The sequence below is a fragment of the Aristolochia californica genome, unplaced genomic scaffold (genome assembly GCF_029961685.1).
Source record: "Aristolochia californica isolate CCGP_79_NKW_82.1479 unplaced genomic scaffold, dmAriCali1.0.hap1 SCAF_2, whole genome shotgun sequence".
Lineage (NCBI taxonomy): Eukaryota > Viridiplantae > Streptophyta > Magnoliopsida > Piperales > Aristolochiaceae > Aristolochia > Aristolochia californica.
Genome location: NW_027181881.1, coordinates 37,043,312 through 37,057,409, shown reverse-complemented (window position 1 = coordinate 37,057,409; position 14,098 = coordinate 37,043,312). Strand labels below are relative to the sequence as shown.

At 38.5% G+C, this 14,098-nt stretch overlaps 1 non-coding gene across 1 annotated transcript; it reads right to left on the bottom strand.

The window, feature by feature from the left end:
* Positions 1-655: 655 nt before the first annotated feature.
* Positions 656-761, bottom strand: LOC137957428 (small nucleolar RNA R71). Its single transcript, XR_011113395.1, has one exon. It is a non-coding gene; the product is annotated as a small nucleolar RNA R71 (small nucleolar RNA).
* Positions 762-14,098: the final 13,337 nt, after the last annotated feature.

The window sequence follows — 14,098 nt, the reverse complement described above, 5'->3', positions numbered from 1 at the left end:
TTTATTTTATTTTATTTTATTTTTTGTTTTCATAATTTTATCTTGGTGATTTTGTATGGAGTTATTTTTATTTCTTCTAGTTAGTTCATGTTTTTAGTAGTGAGTTTGTTAGCTTAATTTGATAGTTAATTTTGTTTCTTTTTGTGTTTTTATGCACGGGCGCTGCTCCCTAGGTGAACCATTAACTCCCTTTGTTGAAGAGGTAGAACATATTTGTAGGAAAACACCAGAAGTCAAATTAGGAGCTACCATGGCCAATCAGGGTGAACCATTACAGTTACCTGCAGCAGGTGACCGTAGAGCCCTGAGGGATTATTCTATCCCTTCCCACTTCACATCACCTTCTTGCATTATATTGCCACCGACTACTGCTGCCAGTTATGAGTGGAAACCGGGTGTTTTCCAACTCCTCCCTACATTCTATGGGTTGGAGATGGAGGACCCTTATTACCACATCAAGGAATTCTTAGATATCTATGTGACTTTCAAATTCCAGAATTTCTCAGATGACTCTATTCGGTTAAGACTTTTTCCATTTTCACTTAAGGATAAGACCAAGTCTTGGCTTAATTCCTTGGAGGTGGGCAACATTACTTCATGGGACACATTAGTCACAAATTTTTTGTCCAAATACTTTCCCATTCAGAGAACTACAACCCTCAGGAGAGAAATCTCCAACTTTATGCAGCAGGAGGGTGAACACTTTATGAGGCTTGGGAGAAATGGAAGGATTTGATCCATAGGTGTCCGCATCATGGGTTTGAGAATGGCATTTAGTGCAATACTTTTATCAAGGTCTTACACCCCAAGTTAGATCCATGGTAGATGCAACGAGTGGTGGGAGTTTGATGGGTAAGAGTGCTAGTGAGGCGTGGGACTTCTTTGAAACGTTGAGTGATCAATCTCAGCAATGGGGTTCGTCATTTAATGTTGATAGGAGATCCCACGAAGCCAAAAGAGGGGGTACGAGGTTACCCATGCTCATGGCCAAGATTGAGGGGTTGACTAGAAAAATTGATGCCCTTATGGTGTGCAAGAGTTCACCTGCTCCTAACCCATCTACTATGTCTGTCATATGCTCTGGTTCATCTCATCCCACACAAATGTGTCCATCTAGTTCATCCTACCCGGAGCTCATTGAGGACTTGAATGCAGTCCAAAATTTTCATAGACCAAACCGAAACGATCCTTTTTCGGAAACATATAATCCGGGTTGGGCTAGGCACCCAAATTTCTCATGGTCCAAGGGCCCACAGGTTGGGGGTCCTCCAGGGTTTACTCAACCCCAAGCTCCGTGCCCACACTTCACTCAACAACCATTGATTCCACAAAAACCTTCACTTGAGGATAGACTTCAACTATTCATGCAGAATACACAGTCCTCCATTGCTAAACTTGAAATGCAAGTGTGTCAGTTGGCAAACCAGATGAGTGAACAGACACAAAATAGACTCCCGAGTCAAACCATTCCTAACGCCAAAAGCACACATGAGAGTGGGTCGAGTTCCAAACGCCACCATGAGCAAGCCAAAGCCATAACCACCCTTAGGAGTGGTCGTTAGTTGAACAATGGGGTAGGGACCACTAAGTCTAAGGAGTCAAAGGATGACAATGGGGACACATCATTGAGTGAAGAACCTCCAAGTTCTCCACCAACAGCCAAGCAGATCCCTAACCAAGTCCCACCAACTCCTTATCCGCAGAGGTTATCGGGCCCACCTAAGAAAGGAGATAGCATGCATGAAACATTGGAACTGTTTAGTAAGGTTCACATTAACATTCCACTTCTTGATGCTATTAGGCAAGTCCCTGCCTATGCCCGATTTTTGAAAGACCTTTGTACATAGAAGAGAAAACAACATGTTAACAAAAAGTCTTTTTTACTGAGAATGTAAGCTCAATTATGAAGCACAACACTCCTCCTAAAGTTAAAGATCCTAGATGTCCCACAATTTCATGTGTCATTGGTGAACATACCATCCAGAGAGCACTTCTTAACTTAGGGGCAAGTGTGAATTTGCTTCCTTTCTTTGTGTACCAGCAATTAGGTTTGGGGGAATTGAAGCCTACTCCCATCACACTTCAACTAGCTGACCATTCTGTCAAGATACCACGAGGAATAATTGAAGATGTTTTGATAAAAGTAGACAAATTTCTGTTCCCAGTTGATTTCATTGTTCTTGATACAGAACCAGTAGTCAATGTGACCAACCAAATTCCTGTCATCCTAGGACGTCCTTCTTAGCCACATCTAATGCTATCATTCATTGTAAAAGTGGTGAGTTGGAATTGTCTTTTGGAAATTTTAAGGTCTCGTTGAATGTATTTAATGTCGGGCACCACCCACTTGAGTCTAATGATCTGAGTCCTGCATTTAAGATAGAGACTGTTATGCTTGATGACGAATCCACTCTTGAATCTTTTGAGTCTTGCATAACATCTTTAGATATGGACTATTTTGATGAGGAAACATATTTCCGAGAGGTTGACTCTTTACTCAGTTCTGTACCTCTGTTGGAGGAAGCTTATGAGGTTGTCACAACTGATCATCCACATGATCTTCATCTTGACTTGGACAAACCTCTTGAAACTTCCAAGCTAGATCTTAAGCCACTTCCTCCCACGTTGAAGTATGCGTTCTTGAGGCCCATGAACTCATTGCCAGCCATTATTTCCTTTGATTTGAGTACTGAGCAAGAGGAACAATTGACTGAAGTTTTACAAGCACACAGAGAGGCATTGGGGTGGACTCTTGATGCCTTAAAAGGGATTAGCCCCTCCATATGCATGCATCATATTCATTTGGAGGAGGGGACTAAAGCCTCACGTGAGTTGCAACGTAGGTTAAATCCCCATATGTTGGAGGTTGTGAGAGAAGAAGTCATCAGGTTGCTTGTGACAAGAATCATTTACCCTATTTCCGATAGCACCTGGGTAAGTCCAATTCAAGTTGTCCCTAAGAAAAGGGGGATAATGATAATGAAAAATGAGAGTGGTGAATTGATTCTCACAAGAACTACCACCAAGTGGCGTGTCTACATTGACTATAAAAAACTTAATTCCACCACTAGGAAGGATCACATACCACTACCTTTCATTGATTAGGTGCTAGAGCGATTGGCCGGCCACAATTTTTATTGCTTCTTAGATGGATACTCCAGCCACAATCAAATTCCCATTGCTCTAGAAGACCAGGAAAAGACCACATTCATGTGTCCGTTTGGCACCTATGCTTACAAACGCATGCCTTTTGGTTTATGCACTGCGCCCACCACTTTCCAACGGTTCATGATGAGTATCTATTCTGACATGATTGGTGACTTTTTAGAGGTCTTTATGGATGACTTTTCTGTGTTTGGCTCTAGTTTTGATACATGTCTGCACAATCTTTCTCTAGTATTGTCCCATTGCATTAAGTCCAATTTAGTCTTGAATTGGGAGAAATGCCACTTCATGGTAAAAGAAGGAATTGTTTTAGGACATGTAGTGTCTGAGCGGGGTGTAGAAGTGGACAAAGCCAAGGTTGACCTAATTGCCAATCTGCCACCACCTAATTCTGTGAAGGGGGTGCGTTCTTTCCTTGGCCATGCAGGGTTCTATAGGCGCTTCATTAAGGACTTTAGCAAAATTTCTCGTCCTTTGACGAATTTGCTTGCTCAAGATGTTGCTTTTGCCTTTGATGATGCCTGTATTCATGCTTTTGAGACACTGAAGAAAGGTTTGTCCACTACACCCATTGTCCAACCCCCTACTTTGTCTTTGCCTTTTGAGTTGATGTGTGATGCCTCTGATTATGCATTGGGGGCTGTTTTGGGGCAAAAGACGGATAAAATTCCCTATGTCATTCAGTATGCTAGTCGCACTCTTCATGATGCTCAATTGAATTACACTACCACTGAGAAGGAGTTGCTAGCTGTTGTGTTTGCCTTGAAAAAATTCAGATCATATCTGTTAGGGTCAAAGGTTATAGTGTTCACTGATCATTCTGCTTTGAAGTACTTATTATCCATTAAGGTCACTAAACCTCGCTTGATTAGATGGATCTTGCAATTGCAAGAATTTGACCTTGAGATTCGAGATAAGAAGGGTTATGAGAATGTTGTTGCTGATCATCTATCTAGGATCTGTGTAGCACCTCAAGAAGGATTCCTTCCTTTAAATGATTCCTTCCCTGATGAACAACTTCTCCAAGTATCCTAGTTGCCTTGGTTTGCTGACATAGTCAACTATCTTGTAACTCATAAGATTCCTGATTATTGAAGTAAACAAGAACGGTTGAAATTCTTTTCCCAAGTCAAACATTTTTTTTGGGATGACCCTTATTTGTTCAAGGTGTGTCCTGACCAAGTCATTAGGCGTTGTGTACATGAGCAAGACTTTGCAAACATTCTTGAATTTTGTCATTCTCACGCATGTGGTGGACATTTTGGTGCTAGAAAGACCGCAGCTAAAGTCTTGCAATGTGGTTTCTATTGGCCTTCATTATTTAGAGATGCCCATGAGTTTTGTCGTGTGTGTGATAGATGCCAACGGACTGGTTGTTTGTCTAGGAAGAACATGATGACTCTTAACCCCATTCTTATTGTTGAATTGTTTGATGTGTGGGGTATTGACTTCATGGGTCCTTTTCCTGTCTCGTTCGACTATCAATACATCCTTGTTGTTGTTGAATATGTCTCTAGATGGATTGAAGCTATTGCATTTAAGACAAATGATCACAAAGTGGTGGTAATTTTTTTAAAAGAAAACATCTTTAATCGGTTTGGTACCCCGAGAGCGATCATTAGTAGTGGGGGATCTCATTTTTGTAACAGAGCATTTGAGACTTTATTGAAGAAATACTCCATCACTCATCGGGTGTCCACTCCGTACCACCCGCAAACTTGTGGTCAAGTGGAAATCTCTAATAGGGAGATCAAACGGATTTTGGAGAAATCGGTTCACTTTGATAGGAAAGATTGGTCCACGCGATTGGACGATGCTTTATGGACCTATCGAACCGCTTATAAGACTCCTATTGGGATGTCTCCATTTCGCCTAGTGTTCGGCAAAGCATGTCATCTACCTATTGAGCTTGAACATAGAGCTTATTGGGCCATTAAGGCTTTGAATTTTGATTTGACTCAAGCGGGTGAGGAGAGGAAATTGCAATTGAATGAGTTGGAGGAGATACATCATGATGCTTATGAGAATGCCAAACTGTATAAGGAGCGAACAAAGCTTTTACATGATAAATCTATTTTTCGCAAGTCTTTTACTATTGGGCAGAATGTTTTACTTTATAACTCATGATTGCCTTTGTTTCTAGGGAAGCTGAGATCCAAGTGGTCCGGTCCATTTGAGGTTACATAGGTGTTTCCTCATGGCGCTATTGAGATAAGCAATCACGGAGACGGGTCGGTCTTCAAAGTTAACGGTCAGAGGCTCAAACCGTATCGTGAGAATGTCCCCACACTGGAGGAGGTGATGGTGATTTTCTTGGAGGAACCTGTCATTTCATCTTGACTGCGTCAGAGTCTTGCTTATGACTATAAACTTAGCACATTGTGGGCAATCCCCAAGTTTCTATCCCTTTGTACATTACAGTTTTTATTTTTGGTTTACTCATTCTTATTTGGGATAACCTTTGGTGTACTCTGGTCTTGATTGATTGGAGGTCCCCCGACGATGCCGGCCCCGTCATGGACTCGGGTACTCTCTTGCCAGCTGAGAGCATAAATGGTTCCGGTAGTCGATGACCAGACTTTTAGTCCCTAGTTTGAGAGGTTTGTACTCAAACAACTGTTCTGGGATTGACCAGTTCGATCTTGAAGTATTGAATGAAAACCTTATGGTGAGTAACTTAAGGACTTGTGTTCAGCGTGTGATTCCTGCTGCCTTCAGTGGCCAGTCACACGAAGATTTCTTCAAAGTGTGATGTGGGATAGCGGTTTCATCTACGGATGATTACCTACGGGTACGACTGATACGAGTAAACCTTCTTCGAGGGAGACTATGTATCATTCCTGGGGGTCTTTATTAACTCTTCGGTATTATTGTTGATGACCAAACACTTATGGTCCCACCTACGGATTTAGGAGCCCTGAGGGAGCTTAACCCTTACTCTGCTGGAGTATAACTAGCTAGGCTGTGAGTCAACTGGAGTAGTAGCTACTAGACAAGAAAACTGGCACTAGAACCGACGTTAAGGCCAACAATAAATCGTCTAGTAAATCAGATATTTTAGTGATTGTTAGTTGGTTTATTTGATGATGTGTCATGCTCTAGTTTTGGGGGTGTTTGCTGATATCTCTTTTCCTTGCACTGTTTTGGCTTTCCTTTACTTCTTGTGTGGCAATGGAGCATGTGGTTTCCATGAGTTTTATTATTCTTTAGAAGTTATTTCTTTTTGTAGTCGTTCTGGTGTTTTAACTTTTCCCCATTGAGGTCAATGTCAGGTTTAGGTTTTGGGGGGTGGGGGATGACTCTTTTTTGTCTTAGTAATAATTTTCTTTTGATTTTTGTTCGTGGTTTTCAAATTACTCCTCTTAGTATGTGGTTAATGTTAGTAGAGTTAAAATAAGTTGCTCAAATGTGTTTCAAAATTTTTTGTAAAACTGTGTAGAATATGCCTATTAGAAATCTGATATCATTTGTTGTGATCCATGAGAATTCAGTGGGATAACTTACTCTTGCATTAGACTTGGAACTTAGTGGCAAAAGAGAACATGTAAATCTAGTGTTGATCTATGTTAGTCTGAATAGTCTTGTATGCCTGTTTGAACTTATTCCTTTTTATACCTCAGTGAAATTCCTTGTTGTAATGTATGAATGAAAATGGAAATGTTCTTGCTTGCAAAAGACAGATAACTTCAAAAACAGCCTGGGCAAACCCAGGGACATGCATCGGAATAGTCAGTTACTTAAAAATAAGAGCATGTGCAGTGAAGACGAATACAAAATGGTGGTAATACCAAAAGTATTCAGTGAAAGATCAATTATGCTGGTAATAGCAAAAATGCGCTGGTAATAGCGTAAAATGGGTTTAAATCTGGAAGCAATGAGCTTCCTTAACTTTGATGATGAATGGTAAAGTGAAAGAAGTTGCAGGTCAAGATTGAAATTGGTATACTTCTTTTGTGATTGTCAGACAACGGCTTACTCTACTATTTTCTCTTAATTGTGATGTGACCAGAATTTTATTGTTATTTGTTGCCTCTTTGTTCTGTTGAAGTAATTGCTTATGGGTCACATTGGTTGAGGAGGAGTAACAATCAGTGTATTTGGATTGATAATGTGCTATATTTTACACAGGTTTTCAAATTGAGTAGGGTTTCAAATGATTTTCAGATATTTTATGATACTAAGTGTTAGTCATATGCTAATGAGGAGTAAATTTTCTTTAGTTTCCTTTTTATATTATTGATTTAGATGAATTTTGTGGGTAAATTCCATGCAAACCCTCACGAGCCACAACTCGTCCACTACTGTAAAATAGAGCTTTAACGGCTTGTTGCATGCGCTAAATGCAATCGTGTTCCCTACGAAAGTGGCATTTTGTTTTCCTAGGCTTAATTTTGGTTCTATTGTTGTTTTGCTAGGGACTAGCAAAGATTTAGGTTTGGGGGTGTGATAGATGCCAGATTCTGAAATGAGAACTAGGTTAATTATAATAGAATAACCCTTATAATTGTGTGATTTATCGGTTTTCAAATAAAACGTGCATTTATTGAATTTGGCATTAATCATTGTCTATATTGCATATTTCTCTCTCCTGAATTATATTTCATTGATTTTAGGGTTTATTTCTTCCTAAAATGATATTTATGGATTCAATTATGGAATTTCAGGAGAATTTTGGTGGAGAAGGAGATATTTACCAAAATGCCATTGGTGAAAGGGAGTATTTTTTTAGGGCAAATCGTATTGAAAAGGAACGAGCGTCGACCGAAACAGGGGAGGAGCATCGACCGAAATAGGGGACCGTTGACCGAAACAGGGGAGGCCCGAGAGGATTTCCAGCAGTCGTTCGCCGCGCCACTGTCGTCCACCACCATCCGGCAACCGAGAACAGACCCGAGGAGAGCTCGAGAGAGTCTCCGTCATGGCGAGTTCGATAGTGCCAATTTCTGCTCGCCAGGCTGAGAGGTGACCCGAGAGGGCTCCTCCGGTACCAATTCCGCATTCCGACCATCCTTCGGCGTCGATTACCTATTTTCGACCATTTCCAAAGCTATTCCGACTTCGACCGAAACTCGAGAGGGCCGATTAGAGGACTTCAGCCCCGTTCTGTTCTTCGTCGGTCGTCACCTCCGTCCATGGGTTTCTATCCTTCCTCGCAGGCGTCGTCTCTACCTCCGGCCACTCGCTCTTCCAACCCGAAGCCATCAATTTCTGAAAATTGCAGCCGTGAGAACAATCCTTTGCTGCCCGAGCGAGAGGAAGGAGAAGGGGAGTAATCCGTCATTTTGGAATTTAATTTTCCTATAGTTTGAACTTAGGTTTTGAATGTTTATTAAATTTGATTTGAGAATTAATGTTTATCGAATATTTATTTTTCGGATATTTGATTAAATTAGATAATTAGGGTAGGATTGTAATCTAGGTTGGATTTTGGTATTTTAATCTGATTTATGTCTTTCACTCTATGCGCCCGAGAGGGGATAGACACAAGGATTGGGAAATCGGATTTGTGGTTACGTGGTGCTTGAGAGAGGCACGAATCACGGTAAAATCCAGAGTTGATATTTTTGGCATCATCATAATAGGAAATTGATTCTCTACATTCTATTGTAATCTGATCTCTGTCATTAACTCTAGGCGCCCGAGAGGGGCTAGACGCAAGGATTGAGAATCCGGATTCGTGGTTACGTGGCGCTTGAGAGAGGCACGTATCATGATAAAATTCATAGTTGACGTTTCCTGTTGTGCAAGTAGTTAATCAGATGATTGTTTGATAATGTAGGATATAATTAGTGTTTAGTTCAGATTAATTCATCATATTTGGTTAGGCTAGTTGACTGAAGAATATACAAAAATTCAGTCTTCCCTGTGGATATGACCCTCGCTTCCCGCTAGATTACATGAACGATTCGTACGCTTGCGAGGTATAAAAGCCGATGTAATTAAATTTCACATCACTGGGCATGCCACGTCCTGCGTTCAATTCCCGTGAGAGGCGGTCCAGAATGGGTGGGGTGTGTGTCAAAGTGGTTCCATCCACTCTTTTAGGCGGTAGCTTTCCGCACCTAACAGATCGGTCTGTTGGGTGTATTAGCTAGCCGCTGTCATGGTATCAGAGCTGGGCATACCACGTTTCGCGTTCGAATCCCGTGATAGGCAGTCAAGAATGGGCAGGGGTGGATGTCAGAGTGGTTCCATCCACTATTGTAGGCAGTAGCTTTCTGCACCTAACAGATCGGTATGTTGGGTTGTATTGGTTTGTTGCTGTAATGGTATCAGAGTTGTTGGGTTGTATCCACTCTGACAGTTTATGCACATTAATGAGGAGATGGTATGTATTAAAGTTGAACTACATTTTATTTTATTTTATTTTATTTTATTATTAATATAATAGACTTACTCGTATTACAAAATTTGTAGGGTGAAAATTACTCAAAGATTGAGAAAATTAGGATCACTCATCTGTTGCTTCATGGGTGAACAAAAGGATTTTGAGAACAATAGCAAGTGTGATCATAATGCTAAGATTCATTTATTCATATGTTCTATTTCTAAGGAGAGTAATGTTGTCCCATGTGGCTTCTCAAGAGGCGGGTGAATTGAGATAATCTAATTAAAAGTGAGTTGTGTGTGTAACTAAAAAAATCATGCATTCAAGCAATTCAAGTTAAATATAACATACACATAGCACATGGATAAATAATTTTTTTAATTGATGTTCCGCTAGTGGTAGTCACCGCCAAGAACCCTCGCTTGGGAAATTTCAACTATATGCTCTAATAACTGGAAATTACAAAACAGATTTTGACTATTTTTTGCTCACGTGTAGTTCAATACACGATTTGTACAATCCCAATCTCCCTAAGAGATTGTTGTTAGATTCTAGCTCTAGCTAGGCGTTTTTGTCTTGGATTAAATAGGTTCTAGATGAACCTTTTACAAATACAAATAAAAAAAGGTAAAAATTGCACCCTTGGAGAGATGCTTGTCCTACGAAGATTCAAACTTCCTCCACTTTTGTAGCACGATGTAAAATGATCAAGAAGCTTGGAATTGGACTATATGATGAAAAGATTGATTGAAAGAGAAAAAATATTTTTCAAAGTGTGAGGCTCTCTCTTTCACTCTAAAGCACTTTTAAGGAAAATTCGTAAGAGAGTAATGGCTTGAGGATTTGCCAAGCAATTCTCATTCTCTCCTCTACACACAATTTGGTGCATTATTTATAGCTTTCCCAACTCAAACTAGTCGTTATTTGCTTGTTTTCAAAAAAAAAAAATACTTTGATTGATCGATCATAACAGTTACTTTTCTGTCAGATAGTGACTTATTGATTGATGGACATGTAAGTAATTAAACGCCCTAATTCCAAACTAACGAGAGCAATAATAATAAACGCTGAAGAAGAAAAACAAGAACAAAGAAAAACACAAGATTTATACAGGTTCGCCTCAAGGTAAGACTACGTCCTGTCTTCCGCCATTGTAGTAATCCACTATAAAGATGAAATAGTTTACAAGAGAATTCGTACACACTTACAGTATTTTTTCTAGCCTCTCTCGGGCTACAACTCGTGATGCTCCTCTGGATGATGAATAATACTTTGGGTGATAAAGCCCTAACAACAGCGCTCCCAAATATAAAAAAAAAACTAGGGCAACCGGTTTACAAGTGTTAAAACTCCAAACTACCCTTAATGAAACAACAATCAATATATCGTGGATCTAGCGGGGGCTCCACAACTTAACAATGATACGCGTACCAACTCAGCGTAGGTCGTTGATTAGGCTCCACAACTTAAGCAATCTCCTACTTGGAGGCTAATCCATAATCAATATCGCCTCTACAACGACAACAACTTCTTAATCCTCAGAGAGAAGTTCAACTGAAGTTGCACACAACTTCAGTTTCTCGATCGTAATAGTCTTTGTCAACATATCAGTCAGATTCTGACTCCCTCGAATCTTCTTAAGTGCTAACACTCCATGCTCCAAAGCTGATCTAATGAAGTGATAACGCACCTGTATGTAATTTTTTCTAGTATGATAAATAGGGTTCTTTGCTAAATGAATAACACTCTGACTGTCACAATACAACACATTCTTCCCATGTTTGAGACCTAATTCTTCCCAAAAAGACTACAAGCATACTGTCTCTTTGCTAGCTTCAATCACAATGACATATTTTGCCTCAATAGTGAAACGAGCAACTAATCAACACCCTACATTGATTAGGCTCCACAACTTGACAATGATACCAATTTCTCTTGCAAACTATTTCATCTTCATAGTGAACTATTGCAGCGGTGGAAGACAGGACGTAGTCTCACCTTGAGGCGAGCCTGTATAAATCTTGTTGTATTTTTGTGCTTACTTTTTCTTTCTTTTACGATTATTATTATTGTTCTCATTAGTTTGGAATTAGGATGTCTAATTCCTAATAGGACAAATCGATCAATATGTTATCGTTGGTCTAGAAAAGTTAAGTTGATTGATCATTGCTAGTGATTGATCGATAAATCGAAATTCCTTCTGGTTGTGCATTATAAGTATGATTGATCAATGCATTTTCCTATGTTCGATCTTGCTTTAAGTCCCCCACTGGCAAGGTTTTGACTGATCGATAAATTTGGTGGGATAATCGATCATTCCATGAGAAATTAGCTTGCTTGGGCAAAGATGATCGATCAATCAAGTGAGATGATCAATCATGCTTTATAGAATGAAATGATCATGTTCTGGATGATCGATCAATCGACTATGGTTGATCGATCATGCTTTATATTTTTGGCCTACACAATTTTGGATGATCGATCATTACCAGTGGCTGAATGATAATTCCAATTCCAGATCAAAAGTGTAAAATTTTAAAGCACAAAAATGTTTTTTTCTCTAAGTGCTCTAGCATGTTCTAAATGATGTTTAACATGTCTAAGTGCAAATTATAACCTAAAGCTCCGATTTCACATATGTACTTAAGGAAAGGGATTTTAGAATGCCCTCTTACAAAAGTGATTGAGCTTAGGCATTTATCTATTATACTTGAACTCTAGTCTTCTTGTTGCCTTCTTCCTTGTGGGTGTTTCTTCAAGAGACGTTCTTCAATTGTGCTTGAGGTCTTAAGTTTAGACCTTGAGATACATTTACTCTTGAAGGCGAAGTATCTGAAATACTTAGATTTTCAAGTTTTTACTTCAATTAAGTTTTGTTATCATCAAAAGCAATAAGGGAGTCAACCTACGGTCAACAAGTAATTTAGGTTATCTTTGATAGAATGACATGTAGTGGTTGGTGCAAGAGGCAAAAGAGGTTGGTGAGCCAATTGATACGTGTGAGATAGTGTAGAATGTATGTGATCCCCAGTTTGGGTATTGTTATCATTAAAAGCAATATGGGGTTCAGTTTAATTCAACCACATGTTCCCAAAATAGCTCAAAGATATTTTTCTCGAACACCACATCTCGAGGACAAATTGAGCTAGACTTAGAAGCAGTTGAGAGATTTTGTCTATCTAACTCAAGGTGATTGAGAGATGTTTACCATAGACTGATCAACAATTGAAGTCTATATGAGAGGAGTAAATGCTATGCAGTGGCAGTTGCTCGATGAGATAAGTTAATTTTCTCTACATATGCAAGTTGAGCATGAGATTCATCGTTCTTCGAATCCTCCCCAAATCTGAAGTTGTGTGTGTATCTATATATATATGTATATATATATATATATATGTATATATATATATATATATATATATATTTATGTGTCGTTTATCTTTTAATAGATTTTTTATAATTTTTATGTTTTTTATTTATATATATTTTTAATTTAATTATTTTTAAAAAATTAATTTATCCTCATTTTTGTTTGATCATTAAATAGGGTAAAATAAAAAAATTATAAAATTATAAAATAATTTCTTCTACAAGTGAAAATAAGAAATTCGTCTGTAGAAGGTTTTTTAAAATTTTATTTTTCTATCATTTTCTAGTAAAATATACTTTTTTCACTGGTAGAGTTAAGACTTCTACCAATGAATTTTAATATTCATTGGTGGAATTTTTTAATTTTTAATTTTCAATCTTTATTCCAAGAAAATGGTAAATTTTTGGTTGCTAGAGTATATATTTATATTAGTGAAATTATTCGTTTCACCCAAAAAAGTTAGAACATGTGCTAGCAAATTATTATTACATTGGCAAAGTTTTTTAATTTTCTATTAGTGGAACTACTTTCACTAGTAGAAATTTCAAACTTTAGCAACACAATTTCAAAATTCTATAGAAACATAAACGCGTTAGCAAACTTCCCATAAATTTTTCCCTGGAAGAGGTTCCACCATCAAATTTCTTACCTATGCCAAGAAAACCTTTGCTGGTGGATGCCAATTTTCTTATAGTGAATCTTGTGGAATAGTTTTCCTAGTTCAATTAGTATTTCATTGTAATGGGTTTCTAAATGCCGAAGAATAGGAGTTTAAGTTTTAGTTCCTCAAGTGTAGAAAGCAAAAATACTCAAGAATCAAATCTATAAATTATAGGTTTTATGTGCCATTAGAAAACATTTTATAGATAACATAGTTGTGCTTTAAAAATAAAATCTCTCTCTCTCTCTCTCTCTCTCTCTCTCTCTTCTAGATTTTTCTTGTTTCTTCTATTGTGTGCTAATTAATCATGCACACAACAGCTAAGTGTGTTTGCTTATGCGAAAATAATGTGTTTGATCAAAGTTGTGTCCAACAAGGATACCTTATTGTTAGGAATTAGACACCATAATTCCAAACTAGCGAGAACAATAATAATAAACGCTGATGAAGGGAAAAACAAGCACGAAAACAAACAACAAGATTTATACAGGTTTGCCTCAAGGTGAGACTACATCCTGTCTTCCGCCGCTGCAGTAATCTACTATGAAGATAAAATAGTTTACAAGAAAAATCG